This window comes from Lissotriton vulgaris, chromosome 6, assembly GCF_964263255.1.
Source record: "Lissotriton vulgaris chromosome 6, aLisVul1.2, whole genome shotgun sequence".
Lineage (NCBI taxonomy): Eukaryota > Metazoa > Chordata > Amphibia > Caudata > Salamandridae > Lissotriton > Lissotriton vulgaris.
The window spans coordinates 569,045,001-569,068,588 of NC_141694.1; the positions used below are offsets into that span (position 1 = coordinate 569,045,001).

At 42.2% G+C, this 23,588-nt stretch overlaps 2 pseudogenes; both read left to right on the forward strand.

Annotated features, from left to right (window-relative positions):
* The first annotated feature begins 10,791 nt into the window (after positions 1-10,791).
* Positions 10,792-10,963, forward strand: LOC147707655 (U2 spliceosomal RNA; annotated as a pseudogene).
* Positions 10,964-17,524: 6,561 nt separating this feature from the next.
* On the forward strand, positions 17,525-17,696 carry LOC147707656 (U2 spliceosomal RNA; annotated as a pseudogene).
* The last annotated feature ends 5,892 nt before the right edge of the window (positions 17,697-23,588 follow it).

Here is a 23,588-nt window from a genome sequence, read left to right on the forward strand (position 1 = left end):
TTTAAATGGTCGCTGTTGTTGACCATCTACCCCAGAGGATACTCCAGTGCGATTAGGTGTATCTTAGTCACTAGAGTTAGACCCTGAGGTCGAATAGTTGGACCCATAGCGTTTCCCTTTGCTGTTAAATCCAGGGGCTTCATAATTGTCGTTGGTATAAGGGTAGACTGACTAGAGAAAAGCGTTTATTTGCCTTGTTAGTTTCATCCAAGCGTTTTTTGAACAAAGGGCTGCAGGTTGCCTTGATCTGGCCTTCCAACACTTGAATCTCTACAAGAATAGCATCAGCTACCCTTTTGGCTGTGTTGATGATAAGTATCAGCCAGTCTCGCGTGCAACGCCACGCTATTAGAGACCAGTCACGCATAAAAACTTTATCAGTCAAAAAAAGCCTTGGTGCATTTGTAACAATTAGACCTGTTGGGGCACACGTGCCCCTAAGGTATTGTGCCATGATGGTTCCATGTGCTGAAGTGCGTGTATGTGTTTTCTTTAAATTAAGCAGGGTAGGCCACTCATCTTTAGCTATGTTGGTAGTCTCAGGTAATGAGTCCAAAAGACAAGGGTTCTCATCTAGGACTGATTTAAGCATATCGTCATCAAACGCCAGACCAGCAAAGTCAGCCATAGTTCAAAGGGGGAGTCTCAATAGATATCAACTGGTTGAGCGTTGAACAGGGACATTACCCTGTATAAACAGATTATTATGTAAACATGACCCGCAACAGAAGTTGCACTAAATACTGAAAAAATAATGTGAGGGGGGTCAAAGGGAAATATTTAACGACCACGGTAGCTCAAGCCCCTACAACTATTGAAAAAACAAAGAAGAGTTACCTGGTCCACAAGAGTGTTTGTGTGTTGTGTCACGCAAAAAAGACCGTTAGACCAACATGTCACCACTATGATAACACTAGGTTGGAAAAATTCCCATCAGCCCACCTTTATGATGGAGTATCGTCATGTGGGATACATATCATAAATCCAGATCTCACCCAGCGCACCTGGTGGTGATGCAGAGATGGATTTTGAAAAATACTCTTCCAGACCACAGTATTTCAAAAGTAGTACTGATGGAGTGCAGTGCTAGTGAAAAGAGAGTGAAGTGTAAATAAAATTGGCTACTGAGACAAAAAATATGTTTATTAAGTATTATCCCAGGGTCAAGGTTTAAAAGCAACGCCTGATAGTCTTAAAAAATGACTATATGACGGCGCAGTGCATTGAGGTCGACATGTTTCAGCTTATATGGACAGTGAGTCCAAGCTTTCTTCAGGACCAGATGATATTAGCGACTGCAATTCGTGAAAAATAAGTGCATTGAAAACATGGATTACTCCTACCAGAAACTTTGAGTCCAAATGTTCTCTGGTGATCTGGATTTATGATATGTATCCCACATGACGATACTCCATCATAAAGGTGGGCTGATGGGAATTTTTCCAACCCAGTGTTATCATAGTGGTGACATGTTGGTCTAACGGTCTTTTTTGCGCGACACAGAATGGATGATGACCATCCCATACAACTGGGAGACCCCATGGTACTACAAAGAAGTGGGGAAGTTCGTAAAGGAGTTCGGGTTGGAGGCAAGTAGCCCTGCCACATGGACCCCCGACTTGTCCAACGACAGATATGTGCCAGAGACATCAGCGAGCCGATCGGCGCCCTCCCCTCAGCCACAGCAGACCACGTGTGGGGAAACGTCGCTTCCAAACGCCTGACAAACCAGCACAAAGACACTGCCTGGATGGCCATCTAAGGAGGAATCCCTGTGAGAGCCTTCATGCATGCAAGAAGACTCAACTGATACAAGTCCTGCCCAAGAGGGTGCACCGCGGACGAGACAACATATCATCTCTTCTGGGAGTGCACATACACACAGGACCTGCTGAAGGCCCTAGGCACGGAGCTTAGGGCCTAGATACCTACGACCTGCATCACTGCTGACTCGGTGATGTATGGACTGTTCCCAGGCACACAGTCACTAGGAGACCGCCAGGGCTACTGGAGTCTCCTGTGCTGCTTCAAAGATGTTCTTCTGTTCTCCAGAAACCACCTGGTAGTCGGGAAAAATGAGACATCAACCCTGGGATGCCGTAAGATGATCCACAGCCTCCTGCACGACTATGCAGCACTGGACGGTTCAGATGAAGATAACGACGACGAAACCTGAGGACCCAAAGGGGTCCCCTGTAACTCAGGGGGCCCAGGAAAGTCCAGGAAAGTCCAGGCAACGAAAGAATTAAAAAAAAAATACACTTGGGATTGGTTGAAAGGTCACCTGGACCTCTACAGTCATTTGTTGCTGGGCCTGTGACACTCTGACTTGATCAGAGCCAGTCTGTGTGATTGGTGGCTTAAGAACATAGGGCACAGGAAGAAGCTCCTGAGAACCTCTTTGGGGACACTGGGCCTTCCCTCCATGGCTTGTCACTGTCAGGGCTGCGTGGAACTGTGGAGAAGGAAAGGAGGGACTGTCTGCATTTGGATGGATACCCATAGCACCCTAGGTGGAGGGACAGGCTGTGGATTCCTGGCTTGCCGGGGTGCTAGCTGATGCCCAGAAGCCCTCCATAGCCGGATTTCACCTGCACGTAGCTGCATGGTAGGATTCAATTTAGAGAGTTCCTGGATGAACTGGGATAGTGCTTGGCTCGGAGACCATTGCTGCAGGAACGAATCTTGCTTCCCCCCCAGCTCTGAACACCTGGCCTCCTGGTCAGGGATCAGGTGGGCTACCCAGTCACCCTGAGTGCTGAAAGCGTAGACAAAGATAGTGACGACTGTGGCGATCACAATGCAGCTGTAAAAAAATGTATGTGAGCCCCCAGGTGCACTGGCTGGTGCTCAGCAAGGGGGCACGCTGGCTGAAAACTATTTCCATCTCAGTAAGCCCCACCGAGCACCGGCGGGTGCTCGGTCTGGGAGCATACAGCCTGCAACAACAGAGATAAGACCAACAACCTCCCCCCCTCCTGCAGGTGCTTGGCCAAAGAGATAAGGATCAGTGGCCCCCTGGGCTCAGATACATCTCAAAAAGCAGTAAAATGGCAGCACTGAAATCCTACACAGCGGCGCCCGGAAACAACAAAGATGGATATGCAAATAAGAATCCGATCCCAGCAAGTCAAAGTAACATACCAATGTCCAATATCAGATTTACTCTGCGCTTTGAAATTCAAGAGGATGCCAAGGTTAAACAAAATATCAAATAGCTCATGGAAGTTGGTATGAGACACGTTTTAAAAAAAGACCCTGCACACACTAAAAGTATACAGGATTTTAGAAAAAAATTATTTTTTGACATAACACTGTTGTCAGAAACAGAGTATCAAAGCTTTTTTATATAATTGTAATTGCAATAGAAACTACCCGGAAATCTTAGATTTTCAAAATAACCCTGATTGCAGTCCCAAGAGAGATACCGCTTACTGTTCATATGTATAACCCCTTTGTGCCAGCGAGCAAGACTGAACTTTTCCTACTAAGATACTGTGATAAGGACAGGGGAGAGGCTAAGATGAGAAATGAATGGGGGCCTGGAATGGAAAAATTAGATATATTGTTGGTTTAACTCCAGAAAAGGATGGCATAGGACGCACAATACACCCGCCACTGAATTTCTCCATTGGGCCCTATTGGGAAGGATTCTACTTTTACCCTGGGAAACATATTTTTTGCAAGCACTCCAAAGAGGTGTGCACAGGTGATGTGTGTAGAAATTGCGGTGTTAGGGGCCACAAAACACAGAATTTTGAGATTGCAGAAACCTGCTTTATTTGTGGCACTAATGGGCAACTATACAAAGAATGCCATTTTAAAACTACCAATGCCAGTGGTGCCCATGAAGACAAAAACTAAAAATGCTCCTACTACTAACTCATGAGAAGAAGGGGGAACAAAAGGGAGAGGAAACTTCCCTTAATCACAAAGTATTTTTGACACAATACCAAATCCAGCAGAAACCAAGCTCAAGCCTAGTATTCCTCAACAAGAGTCAGAAATAATCCATAGCCAAAATAGAGCAAATGAGGACTCGCAACAGGTAGTAACAAATCCCCGAGAGTTAAAGACCAAATGATGGAATTCTAGAGCAATGACAAAATAATGAAACAGCTGATGTAATCTCACGTGATACAAGCACACACAACACTGGTCTAATAACAGAGGAGGAAGACATGCAAGCACAGGATGGAAAATGGGAGCAAGCCTTTTCTAAACAACAAAGAAAGTCTCAAAAATTAAACAAACCACAACAAAATGGAGGAAGAATACAGCGAAATAGCAAGCCTAAACACAAAGAAGACCCTAGCAAATGATTTGGAGGTATCAGATAAAGAAAGACCTGTGAGCAATATGATGGACATCAACAAAGAATCATGAAAAGAAAACAAATAAAAAAATTACACTTCTCAGAGGAAGCCATACATTCACTGTTCAAAAGCAAAAATTCAGCTCAGAAAACTGAGCCTTTGGTAGTGAGTGTAGCCTACCTCTTTCCAATCCCAGGAGATACCACAGGCTCAGGATTCTGCAGCCTGCCTAGTAGCATTGATGCAGAAAACATTAATTTGTCAGGTCTCGCAGTAGCCCTACAAGAAAGTATATCAGCCCCATTGCAGGGGACAGACAAAGAATAGTTTAATGAGTTTGGCCCTTTTTTTAGGGAGGGAGGAAGAATTTACACACATTAACTAAAAAAATACAGATGCGAATATAAGTGAAGATTGGAATGAGGACAATATATAATGATAACATGTGGTTTAAATACATAATTATAGTAGCTATTAAATGGACACGATAAATGTAAGAGGATTGAAACAACAATCCAAAAGAGCCTCATTATTTCAATACTGTAAGTTGCTGAAATGATATATAATATGCCTACAGGAATGTCATCTCCCATTTGATAATGACTTTTCTTTTTGACAGGAAGAATGGGATTCAGTACCATCAATATGGTCAGTGGGTGGAAAGAAAAAAGCTGGTATGTTTTTTTTTTTTAACAACCATACATTTTCCATCCTAAAGCAGGAACCTATTCAACATGGTAGAGCAGTTACGTTAACTGTTAATTTTGAAGGAAATATCTTCTGTATTTGCAATTTTTATATGGTCACACCCAAAAAAAGATGGATATGACCTTTTTGAAAGTCTGCAACATTTTTAAATACCACAGACCGAATAGGCTCTTTTACTACATCCAAACTTGAGAAATCATCAAAAATGCCTAAAGAATTGCTGGATATTTTTTCAATTTGAAGGATACCTATACAGCTGCTAATTCTAATTTTACAGGCTTTACATGGAAATCTAATACCAACTCCACTGCCTTACGAATTGACTTCATCTATGTTTCTGAAATTATTACATGTGTTTCAACAGGTTTAGAGGATAGTTGTTTTTCTGACCATCAAACAGTTATTGCAAAAATATCCCTACATGTTTCTACAAAGAAGGGTAGTAGGTATTGGAAACTCAACACAACCCTCTTACAGGACAACTATATTCAGAAAGAGTTTATCATACTTTACACAAATTGGCAAATGCAGAAACAACTTACACCCTTACAGAAATGGTGGGTTTATGTTAAAGCACAAACAAAAATATTTTTCTCTACAAAAGGTAAAGAAAAAGCCAATGAAAAAAAGAGCATTTTAATATTTTACAGGAACTTGTCTTTTGGATTGTCAAGTTGCAGGTATTCAGGTATCACAAGACATTAAAAAGATTAAATAAAAAAACGGTTTGTGGGGAAAGGGAAAGAAACAATCTTTAACTCACGAGACTACAATATGAACAAGATGAAAAAAAAAACCATACTATGCAAGATGGTCTCTTAGACAAGCAAGATTTATAAAAAAAATATTTTTTCAGAAAAAAGGTCAGATTTTATGGCATGTGATGATATATTATTATTCTGTGATTTAGGTTTTTCTGATGACGAAACAAGTTACCTAGATAGTTCCTTTCAAAGTCACAAATATTTGGATATAATGGAGAATGCACCAAAATATTCTGCACCAAGTCAGGATGGCCTACCATGGGTATTTTATGACCTTATGGAAAGAAATCTGACTGATGCATAATATTCTCTTGATGCAATTAATGTCATTATAATTTGAGTATATTAGAACTACTAATAATTCATACCCAATACATTCTTCTATTATTGTTGTTGTCTTTTAAATACCAATGCTTCTTAATTAGCTTTTTATTGTATAATGTATCAATAACAATTCTACTTTTCTTTTACTTCCAGAGGAAGTACTTGTGTGACTGCAGTTGGAATCAGAGACTGGATCAGCTGCTCCCTTGATTAGCCTCCTTGCTGTTGTCAATTAAGATTTCTTATTTTCTTTTTTATTTTGTGCGGATATTTCTACCCTATTTTAAAATATATAACTATGCAGCGCTTTTTGCTTTCGAAAGAATTTGCTTGTCTTTCCTTTAACTTAAGAAAATAACCGGGTCTTTTAACATTTCAGTCAGACGCGAACATGCGTCGTGATGAGCGGAAATTTCACTAGAACTTTTGACCTAAGAAAAAAGAGGGCATCAGAACGTGTTTGGTTGACACGCCTAATATCTTTTCCTGTAGTTTTCGACAAGAAGATTTTTTTTTAATCTCAAAACCGATTATTTGAGGCACTAATTGACCTCTGATTCTGAGGAGGTTCCAGCAAGCACCACCTTAGTGGAGGAGGTGGCACCAAATCAGGTAATTGTATTAGAAGATACCCCTAATCTATGATCATGTCCTTTAGAGCATTGGGGAAACAATATTTACATAGTAGAAATGTTGTGTATTATACAAGTATTTGTTTTCCTTATGTCTGTCTCAGTTACAGTTACTACCTGCAATATAAGGGGGCTAGGCAAAGGTCTTAGACGTCATTTAGTGATAGAATATTGCAAAAATGTGAGAGCTGACATATGTTTACAAGATTGTCATTTACCATTTTGTTTAAAATAAACTGATATGAGTGATTTATGGCAAAATAGCCTGTCAGTTTGGTCAGGGGGTAATTACAAAAATGATGGTGTAGCTATACTTTTTTGTAATAGGAATGGGAAAATATTGGATTAAAAAGTCACCTCTCCAAGTAGAGCTTTAATGCGAACTCTTTAAATATGTCATGTTTATGCTCCAGTCCATAAACAGGAAAGACAGGAGCTTTTTAATACGGTAAAACCTTTTTTAACAGGCTAATCATTGTAGTAGGTGATTTTAATTGTATCATATACATAAAGGATAGGCAGGGCCTTCAAAATTCATATGCTTTAGATCTCTTCCAAATCACTTTTGACTGTGAAACAATGTAAGATCATGTATGTTGTGAGTTGGAAGTTTTCACCTCCTGGAAAAGATTTTGCATGGGAAGTGGACAATGGTGATACGAATTCAAGATTAGATGTAATCTTTGTGTCAAAACAGGTATTTGCTGACTCTTACAACCTATTCCCTTCTCAGATCATAACATATTAAGTGCAAGTCTGTCTATAGATCAGGACAGTTAAGGAGGACTGGGCGACATCATATGTGTAGGGTATGAGGTTTGTTATGCTAAATGGGCAAGGCAAAAGCATAATTTGTTATCACACTTTCAGTGGTGGCTGTGGATCAAACAGAAGACACATTCCTTCTTCCAGTTGCAAGGTAAGCAAAAAAAAAGAGAAATGGGAAGCCTTCGAACAATTGCAGTGTAGATTTGTCTTACTGAAATAGCTTGAAGAAGCTGGAAAAAGATGAGGTGAGCAAGTCAATAACTCAATAAATGAGTGGCTAACACAACAAGGGAAAGCTACAATATTCATCTCAAGAGTTCGACATTTTGAATAGGATGAAAAATACACTACCTTTTTCTTTAAGACAGCAAAAACATTTCATAAACTGATGACTGTTTTACAAAAAAAGGATGATGTTCAAGTTTCTGGGGTGTGAGCTTCTAAATTTGTGGCTCATGATTTTTATGTTGACTTACACTGTTTTTCTAGAGTGCATCCTTCAGAAGAAACCATTGAACACCACTATGCAGAGTTGCAATGAGGTTTGAAAAGGAGCAGCAGGATTTCTTTGTCAGCCCTTTTCAAAGTGAGGATTACTTAAAGGCTTTTAAATTCCGCTCCCAAGGTCCAGCCCCAGGCTAGACGAGTTGCCTAGGGAATTCTTTTTTTCTTTTGCCATATATTATGTACAGACTTTAAGGAGATGATAACAAATAGTTATCATAACGATAGTTTTACGCAAAACTTCAATATGGGAGTTATCACACTAGTAGAGAAGAAAGGTAAGAACACAGGCCCTCAAAACATGTGCTCGATCCCACTCTTTAATGTAGATTATAAGTTAGTGACAAAAGACTTTGCAAAGCATTTTCGTTTTAGCTCTGAATTTATGTATACCGAGTGAATATACTTGTGCCATCCAAGGAAGGGCAATTGTTGATAGTCTTAGTCATTAGAGATGCCATGTTTTACAATGGTGAAAGGAACGTCCCAGTTGGGATTTTTAGTCTTGACTTTCAAAAAGCTTTTGTTAAGGTCTCCTATATATTTTTCTTTAAGTGCTTGAACAGCCATTCATTCCAGCCCACATAATAGACATGATTAAATATTTATATTCACAAGGCTTCAGTAAGGTAAATACTCATGATTTTATGACAGACAGCTTCCCAATCCAGTCAGGGGTATGGCAAGGTTGACCTTTATCCCCAGCACTCTTTGTATGTGCTTTGGAGCCTTTTCTATGTAAAATCCGAAGGACAAGACCATTCATGGTGGTGTTGTACCTGGTGATGCAGGGATACCAGCAAAGGTGTGGGCTACATGGACCACCTTTCTGTTCCATGTACAAATCCTCAAACTGCATGGAGGGTAACTCTGCAAGCAGGTATTTTTTCATGATGTCTCTGGTTTACACTTAAATACAAACAAGAGTGTGTGTTTGACAGTTGGAGCATGGGATACTTTATCACATATACCTGTTTCTGTCACCACCGAAGCCACAAAGATTTTAGGGATCTGGTTCGAGGGAAAAGATCCTCATGTCAAAAAGTGGGAGGATATTTATGTAAAGATACAAGAGAAAATACATCTATGGAATTCTCATAGGTTATTTGTCTATTCTTTTGGATTTGAGATTTGTTTTCCCTCCCAAACCCGATACCTTTATGAAATGTTACAAACTGATTTTTACTTTTCTGTGGATTTCAAAATTGGAAAAACTCAAGCGAGAATAAGTCTGTAGATCCTGTAAACATGGAGGCAAAGGAATGCCAGACTTTCACACTTTCTTGTTTTCCAAATATAGTTCCCCTTATCATTCAGAACACTGAAAGTGATTTAGCATCTACAGCCAGTTGCTTTACAAAGTACTTGAATCTACATTACGTGTTTTTAGGTTATATACAGGCTCTGATAACATCCACCTCTCTTTATCTCTCTTTCATGCTATCCTTACTTCTTTACTTAAAATGTCAAAATTTCAGGATTTATTTAGAGAGACTTTTAAAAACCTGAAAAAAGCTTAAAACTGACCTTCTGGCTAATGACCAACCTATTATTACAGGGACCTTATATGAGGCCCATTCTGTGAAAACATGGACACTGGTCAGTCATGAAGGGCTAACCCATAACCAAAGAGATAATATGGCATGGATTAGTGCAAATGCCTGTCTTCCTGTAAAATCCTTTTAACACTGTAGAGGCTTTACTCAGACAGCTGTTTGCCCCAGAGACTCTCGATGAGGTGAATAAACCACCTACCATATCTTTTGGACATGCCAGTTTGCATGTGAACTTTGGCAACATTTACATCCTTTTCTAAAGTTCCTGGTTCAGATTTTGTCATATGATGTGGCTTTGCCAAAACCTGTCTTTTAATGCTTGGCAAATTATAAACTGTGTAAAAGAGTCTTTATGGGAGGCCAGAATCCTTTTGCTCTTTCAGCATAGATACATTGACTTAGTTGCTTGCAGAAACTTTAAGTTTAGACAAGTTAATGACATATGCATATGTAATATGTAGATAGAGCTCGTCTAGGAGAACAATCACTAAAAACTTTGACAAATTGGCAAGACTGGATAACCTAAAATATGTTGACATTTCTTTAATAGTATATTTCTGCCTTCTCTTTGACTAATACCCTGCCACCAGTACTGGATTGGCACTTGTTTAGGCCTTGATAAAGTACCCCTTTTTTACAAGGCTTGTTATGTCTGGGTATTTAAGATTGGCATTTATAAAGGATTTAACTAAAAAAACTAGCAACGGGCCATTTTTTAGAAATGCAAATATGTAGGCCATAATAAAGTCTCCCTTTAAGGGTTAGTCTTTTCCTTCTTATTTTGACACTGCTACTGAGTATTTAAGATTGGTATTTATATAGGACTCATTAATAAATCCCCTAGCAAGGGGATAGTTTTAGTTGTAGAATTTCATATGTAAGCTAAAATAAAGTACCCCTTAAAGGGGGTGGTCTTTTCTTATTTTCACCCTGACACTGGTTAATAAAGATTAGCACTTGTATAGTTTCAAGCCAAGTTCTAGTATAATGTTTATTACCGTTTTAAGCAGATTCTATTCATGTGCTGATATGTATAAATATATACGTAAAATATATTTTAGAACTTGTGTATTCCTTTATAAGAATTGGATTTTAATATTTCTGAGTATAAACACAACTATTTGTGTGGCTTTTCGGTATATATAACAGACTTTTCGACTTTTCATATACTGTACATTACGTAAATATGTATTTTGTATATGTACCTTTAACCTCAATAAAGGCTTTTCAAAAGAAAAAAATCTGTTATCAGTTTAATATCCGATACGTCCTCAATGTGAGGACCATATATTAAATTGATTTTTGGAACAGGGAGATGGAATAGGAGCTTGCTCTGTCCACTCCACGCATCAACCTGGTATTGCAGTACCACCAGGAATGGTGCACTTCCCCACCCGGGGAAAACAATGCTGTTGAAAAATAGACGAGAAAACGAAAGTTGCGCTTCACTACCAAACCTTGTAAAGTGGCGCTATTGTGTTTGCCTGTGAATAAAAGCAAACTGGTCACTGTGTCTTGCCTTAATTATGTATGTATTTTACTTAATTGCCACTTTGCGGCCACCCGGCCATGCGTTATTTATTTATTTTTGTAACTTTTTTTTCTTCCATTGTTTCCCTTCTCCATCCAGACGCTGCACTTTGAAAAGAGACAAATGTGGGAAAAAGACTGTTTTTGCAGCAGCAGAGTTTCATTGGTTTTTGGATCCATTTCACTGGGGAACGAATGGAGGAAGGTTCTCAGCAAGTCAGTAGGATGGATGGAGGGAGGGAGGGAGGGAGGGAGGGAAGGAAGGAAGGAGGGAGGCAGGCAGGCATGCAGAGAAGTGGGCACTGCCCTTGGCTTCTCTGAGCAAGAAGAAAAATACAGAGTCCTTTTCCTTCTCTGCCCGCCCCGCCCATCCCCGAACGGCCACGAATGGCCAAGCCTTATCTATAGGACTCATTCAAGGGATCTCGACTGCCCCACATAGGAACACCTGGCCTCCATGGCCAGGAACAGGTGAGCTACATAGCACATGGGGTAGTGGGAAAGTAAGGACTACGAGCGTGCGAAAGGCGGGGAAACCCTGGGCGCACTTGCGGTGTACGGCCCAGGGACACCCCGAAAAAAACGGGAGGAAGATTCCCCCGGACACGCAAAGCAATATTCGGGTGGCAGCCTTTGGAGACACGCCGGGCGCACCCCCTTTGGTGCTCGGCCCGGGGATACTCCAAGACAAGGAATACTTTCATTCCAAAGCTTATTGAAGCCGGACAAAATCGCGAGCCCCCAGGCGCACCAGCTGGTGCTCGGCCAGGGGGCATGCAAGCAGACCCATCCACGGGCGGCGCGAAGACAACTCTCGGCCCCCACCCCCCAGAAGCAGGAAGCGGGAATACATAAAGAGCGAGCCCTTAGGGGCTCGCCCAGGGGGCACGCAAGGCAGGAAATATCGAAGAAAATCTAAGACAAAGTACAGCGAGCCCCCAGGCGCACCAGGCAGGTGCTTGGCCAGGGGGCACGTAAGGTGACTCACTGGCGCCCTCCAGGGACAACAACAGAGGGAGAACACAGCCAAAGCCGAACTAGTGGCAGGAAAGAGATTAAGGACAGTGAGCCCCCTGGCGCGCACAGCGCTCGGCCAGGGGGCTAACAAACAGAGTGCCATGGCAACGGCAGCACCCAAATCATACGCGGCAGCAGCTGGAAACACAGGAGACCACGTAATTTACGAGGACACCAGAGCAAAAGGTAATACCCCAATGTCAAACATTAGTTTTACCGTGAGATTTGAAATTGATGAACTGGCTAAGGAAAAACGCACTATAAAACACCTAATGGAAATAGTGCTAAAACAGATTTTTAAGAAAGAGCCTGCGCAAACAAAATGCATCCAAGATTTTAGGAAAAAAGGGATTTTTGATATTACTTTAGCATCAGAGACAGAATACCAAAGCTTTCTCTACAATCTGAATACTAACATGAATCACCCAGAAATGAAAGGATACATTATCACTGCAATAACTGTGCCCAGGGAAATCCCCCTCACTGTACATATGTACAACCCCTTTGCCCCACCCAGTGAGATAGAAATGTTCTTAAGCAGATACTGCAGCAAGGTCAGGGGAGGGACCGAACTGCGCAACGAATGGGGAGCATGAAATGGGAAAAGAAGATACATGGTAGTACTAGCCCCAGACAGCACCGGGGTGGGAGGGACAAGACACCCACCTCTGAATTTTTCTATAGGCCCGAATAGGGGCTTCTTATACTATCCAGGACAACCAATCTTCTGTAGGCAGTGCCTCCAGTTTGGACACACAAAAGAGGTGTGCACTGGAGACATTTGCAGAAACTGTGGGGTAAAAGGCCACAAAGCACAACAGTGTGAGACAGCAAAAAACTGCAACCTATGTGGTACTAAAGACCACCTCTACAAACAATGTCCGTTAAAGACGCATAATGTACACACACCCTCTGACACTCCACCAACACAAAGAGGAGATAAGGAAGGGACACAAACCACAAAGCCAACAGGGGTCAGCTCCGACACCAACACCCACACGGAAAGCAACAACAAGAACTTAGCACAGCCCAGAGAAAATGAGAAGATCATGCACACACAAACCGAAGCAGAAATAAGCGACACCGAAGTAAACCAAAGTGGTGCAACCCAAACAGTACCAGAAACACAGGAAAGCCAACAACCAGAGATCATTATTATCTCGCAACCACTAGAAACACAACATTGCACCACACAAGACAGCGAGGCAAGCACACTCATAACTCTACCCACACCAAAAGAAGCAGGGAAAACCAACAACACAGAAGGAGAATGGGAAAAGGCCTTGTCAAAAAACCCATAGAGATGGAAACAGAACACAACATTCAGGAGGAAGAGGAGGAAAACAAAATGGTAGAAGAGGAAACGCCTAGTAACGATCACTTAGCAGCAGAAAAGGAATTCTCAAAAATATGTGAGCAAAGCGACAGACACCATCAGAGAATCCTAAAAAGGAAAACAAACAAAGCGCTGCAATATACAGAGGAAGCTATCCACACCAGGAACAAAACGAAAAATGCTACACAACAAAAAATGACAACCCCTTTGAGGGACTATCAGGGCTCATCTCCTATGACAGTACAACAAATAGATTCAGCAGCCTGGTAGGTCTCTCTGACGCATAAAACCTCAACCTAACAGGCCTAACTGAAGCACTCCAAAACCTATCATCTCCCCCACAGACAGGAGATGGATACAGAGGCACTCTTTGTGCTAGACCCCTTTCTGGGAAGTGAAGAAGAGACAAGCACCTCCAACCAAAAAGGTGAAAAGATGCAAGGGAATAAGAAAGAAAAAACAACTAAATTTGATTATGGCCTACACCCTATACATACTAATGGCTATCACATTAGCCACTTTAATTGTTAGAGGTTTAAAGCAAAATAACAAAAGAGCTGCAGTACTAAAATATTGCAAATTACTAAATGCAGACATTATTTGCCTGGAGGAATGCCACCTCCCCTTTAACTATAACTACTCCTTCGTACAAGAAGAATGGGAGTTAGGACCATCCATATGGTCAGGGGGCGGAAACAAAAATGCTGGGCTACGGTTCCTTTTTAAAAACCACAATTTCTCTATCATAAAACAGGAAAACATTGAACATGGGAGGGCAGTAATACTGCATGTCTAGTACCAGGGACAACTTTTTCGCATCTGCAATGTATATGCACAAACTACAAAAAATGAGAGATATGAACTGTTCGACAATCTGCAACACTTCCTAGTAGGAGGTACACCAACTATAATATTAGGAGACTTTAACTGCATACTACAAAAAACAGATAGAGTAGGAGGCTGTCAAACATATTCCTTAGATAAGTCCTCAAAAAAACTAATAGAAATAGTCAATAATCTTAGCCTGCAAGATTCCTTCACAATCTGCAACCCAAACACCACAGGCTATACCTGGATCTCAGACGATGGAAACACGATCTCTAGAATAGACCTTATTTTAGCCTCTGAAAACATCAAATGTATCTCCTCTGAACTGCAGGATAGCTGCTTATCAGACCACCAAACGCTCTTAACAGAAGTCTCTATAGCCAACATGGGGAAAAAAAGTAGTGCCTACTGGAAAATGAACACCACCCTCCTACAAGCACAAGATACCCAGGACTCCTTCATTGAACAGTATGAAATATTGAGGACAGAGAAAGAACAATTCCCATCTCTACAGGAATGGTGAGAATATGCCAAAAAACAAACAAAATATTTCTTCTCAAAAAAAGGTTGAGAAATAGTCAAGCAAAAAGAAAAGAATATAATGAGCTACAAGATACTCTCACAAATCTCATAGAACTTCAATATGCAGGGATACAAGTACAAGAAGACATCCAAAAGACTAAAGCAGATATTAGAAATTGGTTCAAAACAAAAGGGAAGGAAACCATGTTCAACTCACGTGTCCTCAAGTATGAAGAGGATGAGAAATGCAACTCCTTTTTTAAAAAAGCAAAGACAAACCACACTCCCATAGAAGAATTGTTAGACTCAAAAGGTAAACCAACATCAGAGCAAAAAGACATAGAACATGTGGTACACAATTTCTTTACTAACCTCTTCTCACAAAAAAATTGTGATGCATCTGCATGCGGCGATCTACTAGAAACCTATGACAAAAGTCTAATCTCTGAAGAACAAGATTTCCTACAGTCCCCCATTACAGGAGAGGAATTCCTAAACATCATACAAAAAGCGCCACGCAACTCTGCCCCAGGACAACATGGGCTTCCCTGGGAGTTCTACAATACCTTCTGGAAGGTCATAGCAAAAGGCATTATTGAAATGTTTACTCAATGTGTAAAAAACAAATCCTTCCTACAGGCCTTTACACAGGGATCAGTCAAACTAATCCACAAAAAAGGAGACACGAACAACATAAAAAATTGGAGACCGATAACCTTATTAAACGTGGACAGCAAAATCTATAGCAAATTCATAACAAACAGAATCAAAAGGGTGCTAAAAACTGTGATAGAACCAGACCAAACCTGTGCAGTAACAGGAAGAAAGATTTGGGACAGCCTTATCACCATCAGAGACTCTATCAATAGAGCCTTAGAAGAAGGCAACCCTTTAGGATTTTTATCCCTGGACTTACAAAAAGCCTTTGATACTGTCTCACACGCTTACTTATTCAAAGTCCTTCACAAAATGGGCTTCCCCACCTCATTCATAGAAATGATAGAAATTTTATATAAAAATGCAACTAGTAGAATTATTGTGAATGGGACACTTACAGAAGAAGTAAACATCAAATCAGGAGTACGCCAAGGTTGCCCCCTTTCCCCAGCCCTTTTTGTATGTGCCATGTAACCACTACTCTGCAGGTTAAGGAAAGACAAAATCATCAAGGGAATATTTGTACCAGGAGCAGATGGAAAACGCTCAAAATGTATTGCATACATGGATGATGTAACGGTCCTATGCCCTGACCCACCCTCAGTCAGAAGAGTGCTCCTTCATACACACTTCTTTGCGCAAGCATCAGGGCTGGTTCTGAACACAGAAAAAAGCACATGCTTCACAATAGGGAACTGGAACAACCTAGCAAAACTGGAGGTAAAAGTTACAAAACAACCGACAAAAATCCTGGGGATAACCTTCTCACAAGACCCAGAAGGGAAGGACAATTGACCCCCCATCCAAAGCAAGATCAACCAGAAATTGGGGTTATGGAAAACAAGAACCCTATCCATGACCAGAAAAATAATGGTCATTAAAGCTGTCATTTTACCACTAATACTTTTCTTTGCAGTAATATACCCACCAGATAAAGCCACACTGAGACAACTACAAAAATGCCTTTTTACCTTCTTTTGGAACTCCAAAATGGAGAAAGTAAAAAGAACTATGGTTTTCAAACACCCTAGAAATGGGGGAAAAAACATGCCAAATCTGTATCTATACATCTTCACGAACTATTTTTGCCTCTGCCTCAAAGCAATATGAGAAGGCAGAAATATTGCAGCCAACTATGTACGGTATGGAGCTGGAGACATCTTCTACAAATTCAAAATCCTACAGAGAGACAATGCTATACCTGTTGCTTTTTTTCTCCACAAACTCTATGCCTGCCTGGAACCCTTCATAAAGATGCTGAAACTCCTGGAGGTGGACAATTGCTGCCTCGAAGCCAGAACATTGCTGAAAAAAGAACTGCAGCAGTTGGAAAAAATGGAGATGGTCAACAACTTACCTGAAAAACCCTCCAATCTGGTTTAGGAGAAAGCAAACCACACAGACATTACAAACTCACAAAAAGACCTCTCATGGTTGGCGGTGTCCAACGCTCTACCAGTGAATACCTTCCAACACAGAAGAGGACTAGCAAATTCAACAAAATGCCCGAGACCAGACCTCCCAGGAGAAGAAACCATAATACACTTCCTATGGAACTGTCATTTTGGCAGAAAGTTTTGGAATAAAGTAAATGTGTTTATCAGAGAAATAACCACGCTAAGAAATATAAACTATGAAATAGTACTATATGGGATAGAGAGCTCACTGTCCAAAAATAAAGACAGAGCCCTCTGGAAAATACTAAGTTGTGCAAAAGAAAGCTTATGGATTGCTAGAAACTTGCTACTTTTTAAACATAAAGAGCTAGATGTAAAAGATGTAATTCACATGTGTCTTGACAAGATTATGCTTTTCTACTATGTTGATGTAAAAAGACAAGGTAAAGAAATAGCAGATAAAAAATGGAAACAGTAAAAATGGGCAGAATGGGTCACTTAAAAACAGCTTCACTTCAGCATAAAAGTGAGAGCCTTATGAGCAAAATCTTGATGGAAACCCGGTAGGCAGGTGCCTGCGTGCACCCCCTACACAGGTTATAATGTACACCACCCTATGGGATTGGTTAACTTGTATATGTGCCTTACAAATTTTTAAATAAAGTATATTTTTACAAAAAAAAATCTGTTCTTAAAAGTTTAATATCTGATACGTCCTCTATCTGGGGACCATATATTAAATTGATTTTTGGAACAGGGAGATGGAATAGGAGCTTGCTCTGTTCACTCCACGCATCAACCTGGTATTGCAGTACCTCCAGGAATGATGCAAGTCCCCACCAAGGAAAAACAATGCTGTTGAAAGATAGATGAGAAAACTAAAGTATTGCTTCTCTGCCAAACTCTGTAATGTGGCACTAATGTATTTGAGTGAGAATAAAACCAATCGGGCCTCTGTCTTGCTTTTTTTTTGCCAGCATGTGTTCACCATGAGTTGCTTTATTTATTACTTTTTTACGTCATAAGAACTATTTTTTTCTTTCAACTCCATTCAGATGCTGCACTTTGAAGAGATGAATGTCAGAAAAAGATGGCGTTTCCAGCAAAATAATTTCTTTGTTTTTTGTATCCATTTCACAGGTGAATGAATGGAGGAAAGAGGGTTTGCAGACAGGACTTCCAGCACGTGAGGAGGAGCGAGGGACAGAGGGAGGGAGGGAGGTAGCCAGCAGCGGGGAAATGGACATTGTCCTTGCCTTTTCCTGGCAAGAAGGAAAAGACAGAGCCATTTTCCTTCTCTGCCCGCCCTGAACAACCATGAATGGCCGAGCATTATCTATAGGCCTTAGGCTACAGGTCAGCACAGTCCAGGGCATGCAAGGGGAGGTGCTGGCCACTTGCTGTCATGGAGCTGTCCAGGGCAGCCTGGCCTGATGCCCAGCATCCCCTGGCTGACAGGATATCCGGCGAGCAGTTTGGTGGCAGTAGACAAGAAGGGACAAGGTACGGCATGCAAAAGCTTAAAAGAGGGCAACGTGGGTATGTTAATTGGCGCCTGATGAGGCAACAGCAGATCAGGACGCTGGGATCCTGTAGAAGGTCTGAGACCAAGGTCTCTTTTTTTTAATGGCATATGCTCTTCCTAGTTGTCTGGAAAGAGGTGAAAGGGCCGCAAACTGTGGTGCTAAGGAGGACCCCGGTCCTATCAGCCAGATAATTTGCCTCAGGACAGGCACCTGTCGGGTTATCGCTTTTCAGCCTTTTGGCTAAAGTCAAGTATATTGGTACTTGGTCTGGTCTAAGGCCAGTTAAATTCCTGCAGCCTTTAAGTGCCAGACCTGCTTCCCTGGCTTGACCGGGGCCAGGCTGCACACAAACCGTTTTGAGGTGCCTGACCTTTTGAGCAATCTTTTTCTGCCACCTATTCATGGGAACGGGCCTTCCCAATCTGGCTTGACCAGGGCAAGGCTGATTCTCCGTGGGTAGGACGTGTTGGAGAGAAAAGCTCATAAGCAATTGATTTTTATTCAGTTACATTTTTGAGGATCGCCTGGCTTTTGGTGAATGTCTTTTTTAGGTTTTGTCTCGTCGAAAGCTGCGCACCGCGCAGCTTTTCGGCACAGGAGAAATCTAATGTTAGAACAGTGTGGCCTTCGTTCCGCCTCTCTCTGCCATTGGCTAGCTCCATAAATGGAGGCTAGCCATTGGAAGAGAGAACTGTCCGTCATTTTCCGAGGCGATTGGTGGGCGTTCCGCCGATTCTTCCCCTCTCCGCAACGTCATGAAGACGTGGCCACTGTGGGCGTGTACTTTTTTTTTTTTTTACACCGATGTTTGTGTTCATTGTTCGTCTTGTCCCTGTCCCGCTGGCTGTTTCCTGACCACCCTCCCGCTGTCCGTGTGCCAGCCCGCCCCCCCTCCTGCTGTCCGTGTGCCCGTTAACCCGCCCCCCTCCCGCTGTCCGTGAGCCTGTTAACCCGCCCCCCCTCCTGCTGTCCGTGAGCCTGTTAACCCGCCCCCTCCAGCTGTCCGTGAGCCCGTTCACCCGCCCCCCTCCCATTGTCCGTGAGCCCGTTACCCCGCCCCCCTCCTGCTGTCCGTGTGCTCGCCCCCCCTCCCGCTGTCCGTGTGATATTTTAGTAAACGGTTTCTAGGAGTTGATATTCATGTCAGTTGATATTCTGACAATGTATTCTAGTGCTACCATGCCTGTGTGTCTAAGCACTAACTTTTAGGCGCATGCTTGGTTGTGCTCTGTTTATGCCGGAATCTTGCTCCCGCTGTCCGTGTGCCCGCCCCCTCCCGCTGTCTGTGTGCCCGCTCCCCTCCCGCTGTCTGTGTGCCCGCCCCCTCCCGCTGTCTGTGTGCCCGCCCCCTCCCGCTGTCCGTGTGCCCGTCCCCCCTCCCGCTGTCCGTGTGCCCGTCCTCCCTCCCGCTGTCCGTGTGCCCGTCCCCCCTCCCGCTGTCCGTGTGCCCGGCCCCCCTCCCGCTGTCCGTGTGGGCCCATCAGTGCAATGTTACGTTAATGTGCAATAGTTGTCTCCACCTTTAACTTTAGGATGTTCTGAAAGTGGCGAGTGTGGGAGATGCGAGTTTCTAGAAACACACAATAGCCATCCATGAGGACCATGTGGGATCTGTTGGCATATGTTAAGGGTTCGGTCTAATGAATTCCCTTGTTTGTTTATGTGTGGTGATATAGAACGCTATGGTCAGCGCAGTGGTAACTATTGGAATATCTGTGCTTTGTTGAGAGCGCACAAAGTACTGTCTCAGTTGCACTGTTGGAAGTTAAAAGGACAGCGAGAAAGATCTCTTGCCTGTTTTTTAGGCAACGGATATAAGTAACTCCACCATTCATTGAGTGCAAGGGCTTAATGTACAGCTTACTCTTTTTGCTATCAGCCTTATCATTTGATTTTTTTTTTTTTTACTTTGGTCCAAGACTTCAGACTCCTGGGATTTCATCCAATAAAATCTTGCAGAAGTTCGGAAGAGAAGCCCATGCATGCAGTTTCTCGTTAAAAAGAAGCAGCTTTTAGCACAAGCTCGGAACAGCTGCAGCATCCCTCCCCCACTGAGTTGAAAATACAACTGGAGCCAGCCCATGGAACAAGTTGAGCATGGCAGTCCTTTGTGGTACAGGCGTTTACTCACCACCCGACTGCATCAGACAGCGGGCCTAGAGTAAGCTTTCTTGGGAATACTCACCAGAAGAATTGCATCTTGCTTCACATAGCCCGCATTCTTAATCACGATAATCATCATGCACAAATTAATTTTCTTTGAAATGGAGTGCAGGCTTTTGAGCAGGGAAACTGCACGAGAAGTGTCTCAATCACTGCATCAAACCACTGTTCGGTTGCACTAATTGATTACAGCGCTGCCAAAACAAAAATTAAAACACACAAAACAACGGAAACATTTTCAACATAAGATGACAAGATGGCTGCCTTGCTGCCATCAAAGTTCCAGGTGTCCTCCGTGCATTACTTTAAGTGCGTTGAATGACGCACACGACTCCCATTGTAGTGAGGCGCTATGACGGTGTGCACAAACCGTCACTGACAGGGCGCCCTCTCAGAACGCTGAGGCAGCGATTATTCACGTACGGGCCCTGCGCTTAATGTCAGTCATCATTTTTCTACTGCCACTGCTCCTGCTCCCTTTGCCGTCACTCCCAGAGCAAGGTGAAACTTTTCATTAAAAATTGGTCAAAAGGCCGGGGGGATCTCTGAAAGCTGCCTACAATATAGCACTGCAGTAGTCTAACCTTAAAATAAACGTGCACAACTGAATTCCATGTAGTGAATTTATGTATCTCATGCAGTGTAGCAAGTTCTCAGTGCTAAGCGTTTCAGCTGTCAATGTCTGAAATGTCATTATTTTTAGCTTCCTGTAATTTTGCCATTTAATATGAGGTTACTAGCTTCTTGGAGTTTCTTGTTGCTCAAATGGCTGTAATTTCTGATATTTTGAATTTTCCCTCATCCTCATTGCATAATTTTTGTTCGTGAGAAAGTGTCACTCATAGTCGCTGAAATGTCACTCATAAATTTGCTGAAATTATGAAAATGTCACACATGGCAATCTGAAACCTTGGCAGCTATGCGTCCCCCTCCCGCTGTCGGTGTAATTATTTTTAGCTTCCTGTAATTTTGCCATTTAATATGAGGTTACAGGAGGGAGCACTAGCTTCTTGGAGTTTCTTGTTGCTCAAATGGCTGTAATTTCTGATATTTTGAAGTTTCCCTCGTCTTGCATGATTTTTGTTTGCGAGTAATTGCTGTCTGCTGTGCTCGTCCGTAGGGTACAATAGGTCTCACATTTGCGAGAGTTTAAGCTAATGGCAATGTAAATGACAATGCCATTTATTTATCAGTTTTCAAAACCAACACCAATAGCCAATAGCTCTAACTTTTCCAAAGGTGAAACCATTGCATTGTAAATGCTTGTTTTTTTGTTACCTTTACAATGTGTTCCTGCAGGAAAGGGACAGGTGCAGACGCATTCAGACAGCTGCGGACACATTGAGGAGACTGAGTGCTTCGTTCCTCTCCTCTGTGGCCTGCTGGTGGGGGTTCTGGTCTCTTGCTGCTGGGGACTGGTGGGGGCGTGAAGGGAGGGGGATGGAGCTACAGAAAAAGCTGCGAGACACTGGAGGAACGCTGCTGAGACAACATAACAGCTGTGTACCTGAAGTTCTACAAATTCCAGCTCGTGCTTCAGGTTTTTTTTTTGTCTTGTTCCAACTTTAACTCTTTCACCCCCTTTTCTTCAAACCTGCCTCCTTAGTCTTTTTCAGCATGTTGAAGGGAGGCCTTAGAGTGGGCATACGAAGGCTCTTTTGTGTGCGCTTCACGTTCAACAAGAACTCCTGTTGGGTGAGAAAAAGCTAAACATTTCTAGAGTTGACTTAGTGCAAATTATATTGCAAAAACATTTGCATATAGAAGCAAGTGATTTATTTGGTGTTATAGCACTGCCTGTTGGCAATGAATGGGATGTCCGCTTTCAAACCGCAGCATGTTTTTATACTTTTTGGTCAATGTTTGAGAAAGAAAAAAATTAAAATGAATTGCCATTTTTTTTAACTAGATGGTTTAACAGATATTAGCACCAAAATACTCCTTGTTAATGTCTATAATGAAACAGTGAGTGAGCATGATATTTTAATATGGCTCAAAAGAAATTGTAAAACTGGTCATAATTTAGAGAAAGTGCGTGATACTTTAGGCATCTGGAATGTGTCATGGAGAGTATGTTTCAAACTGAGATTAAACCAGTCAGAGATGAGGGGCTTCAGTCATTTGCCTCCGTCGTTCATGGTAGGCCCCAATAGAATTTTGTTTAATGCAGTTCAGGCAAAACTGTGTAGGTGTGGGGCCAAGGACCATATCCAGTCTGAGTGTTCAAAGTTAATCTGTTCTAATTGTAGTGGTGAGAGGCTCTAGCCAAATACTGCGTAGAGAGGTGGTTGTGCAATTTGTGTGGCAAAGAGGGGCATCTTTATCGTGATTGCCTTTAATCTTAATAAAAAACTAGCACTAGTGGTAGAGTTGAATCACAAAGTAGGGAGATATGTGACGCAGTGGTTAATGAAGAAATGATAAGGGGCAAAAGGAGAGACTTTGGGAACTTAGCACACTAAAAAGGCGGAGGAACAGGACATCCTAAAGGAGGGTCAATCTCCCCTACCAGAGGATATTGGAGAATGAGTAAGTGGTCTCCAGGGTCGACTGGCCTCTAATGGAAAAGACAGTAGTAAAGAAACAGGTATGCAGGAGCTATCAGATAGTGTTTTTGCCCAGTCGTCCTCCGGTTGTGTCAGGGGAGAACAATTAGTGTGTCAGGGGAGAACAGGAAGATGAGGAGTTCTTGCCCCCTAATCTAAAAGAAATAGAAAAATAAAGGGCACATTTTGGAGTCTGCTCTCCTCAGATGGGGAGGACTCCATGGTGGAAGCTGAAAAAAGGTCTCTTCCACTAGAACAGACTCAAAAGATTTTGGAGTTGGAGAAGAAGAAAAAGACAGTGAGGGTGTGACACAAATTGAAAAGCATATGGGACAGATTGCAGAGCAATTTGTGGCAGAAAGAATGAAGTTGGAGAGATGGAAGAGTTAGTCTGAAGGAGAAGAAGGAGACAGTGAAAAAGAAGAAAATACAAGGTGACATCTGTGGAAGAAGACATGGAGGCATCTCAAGATACCAAAGTCACCAAGGGTAAG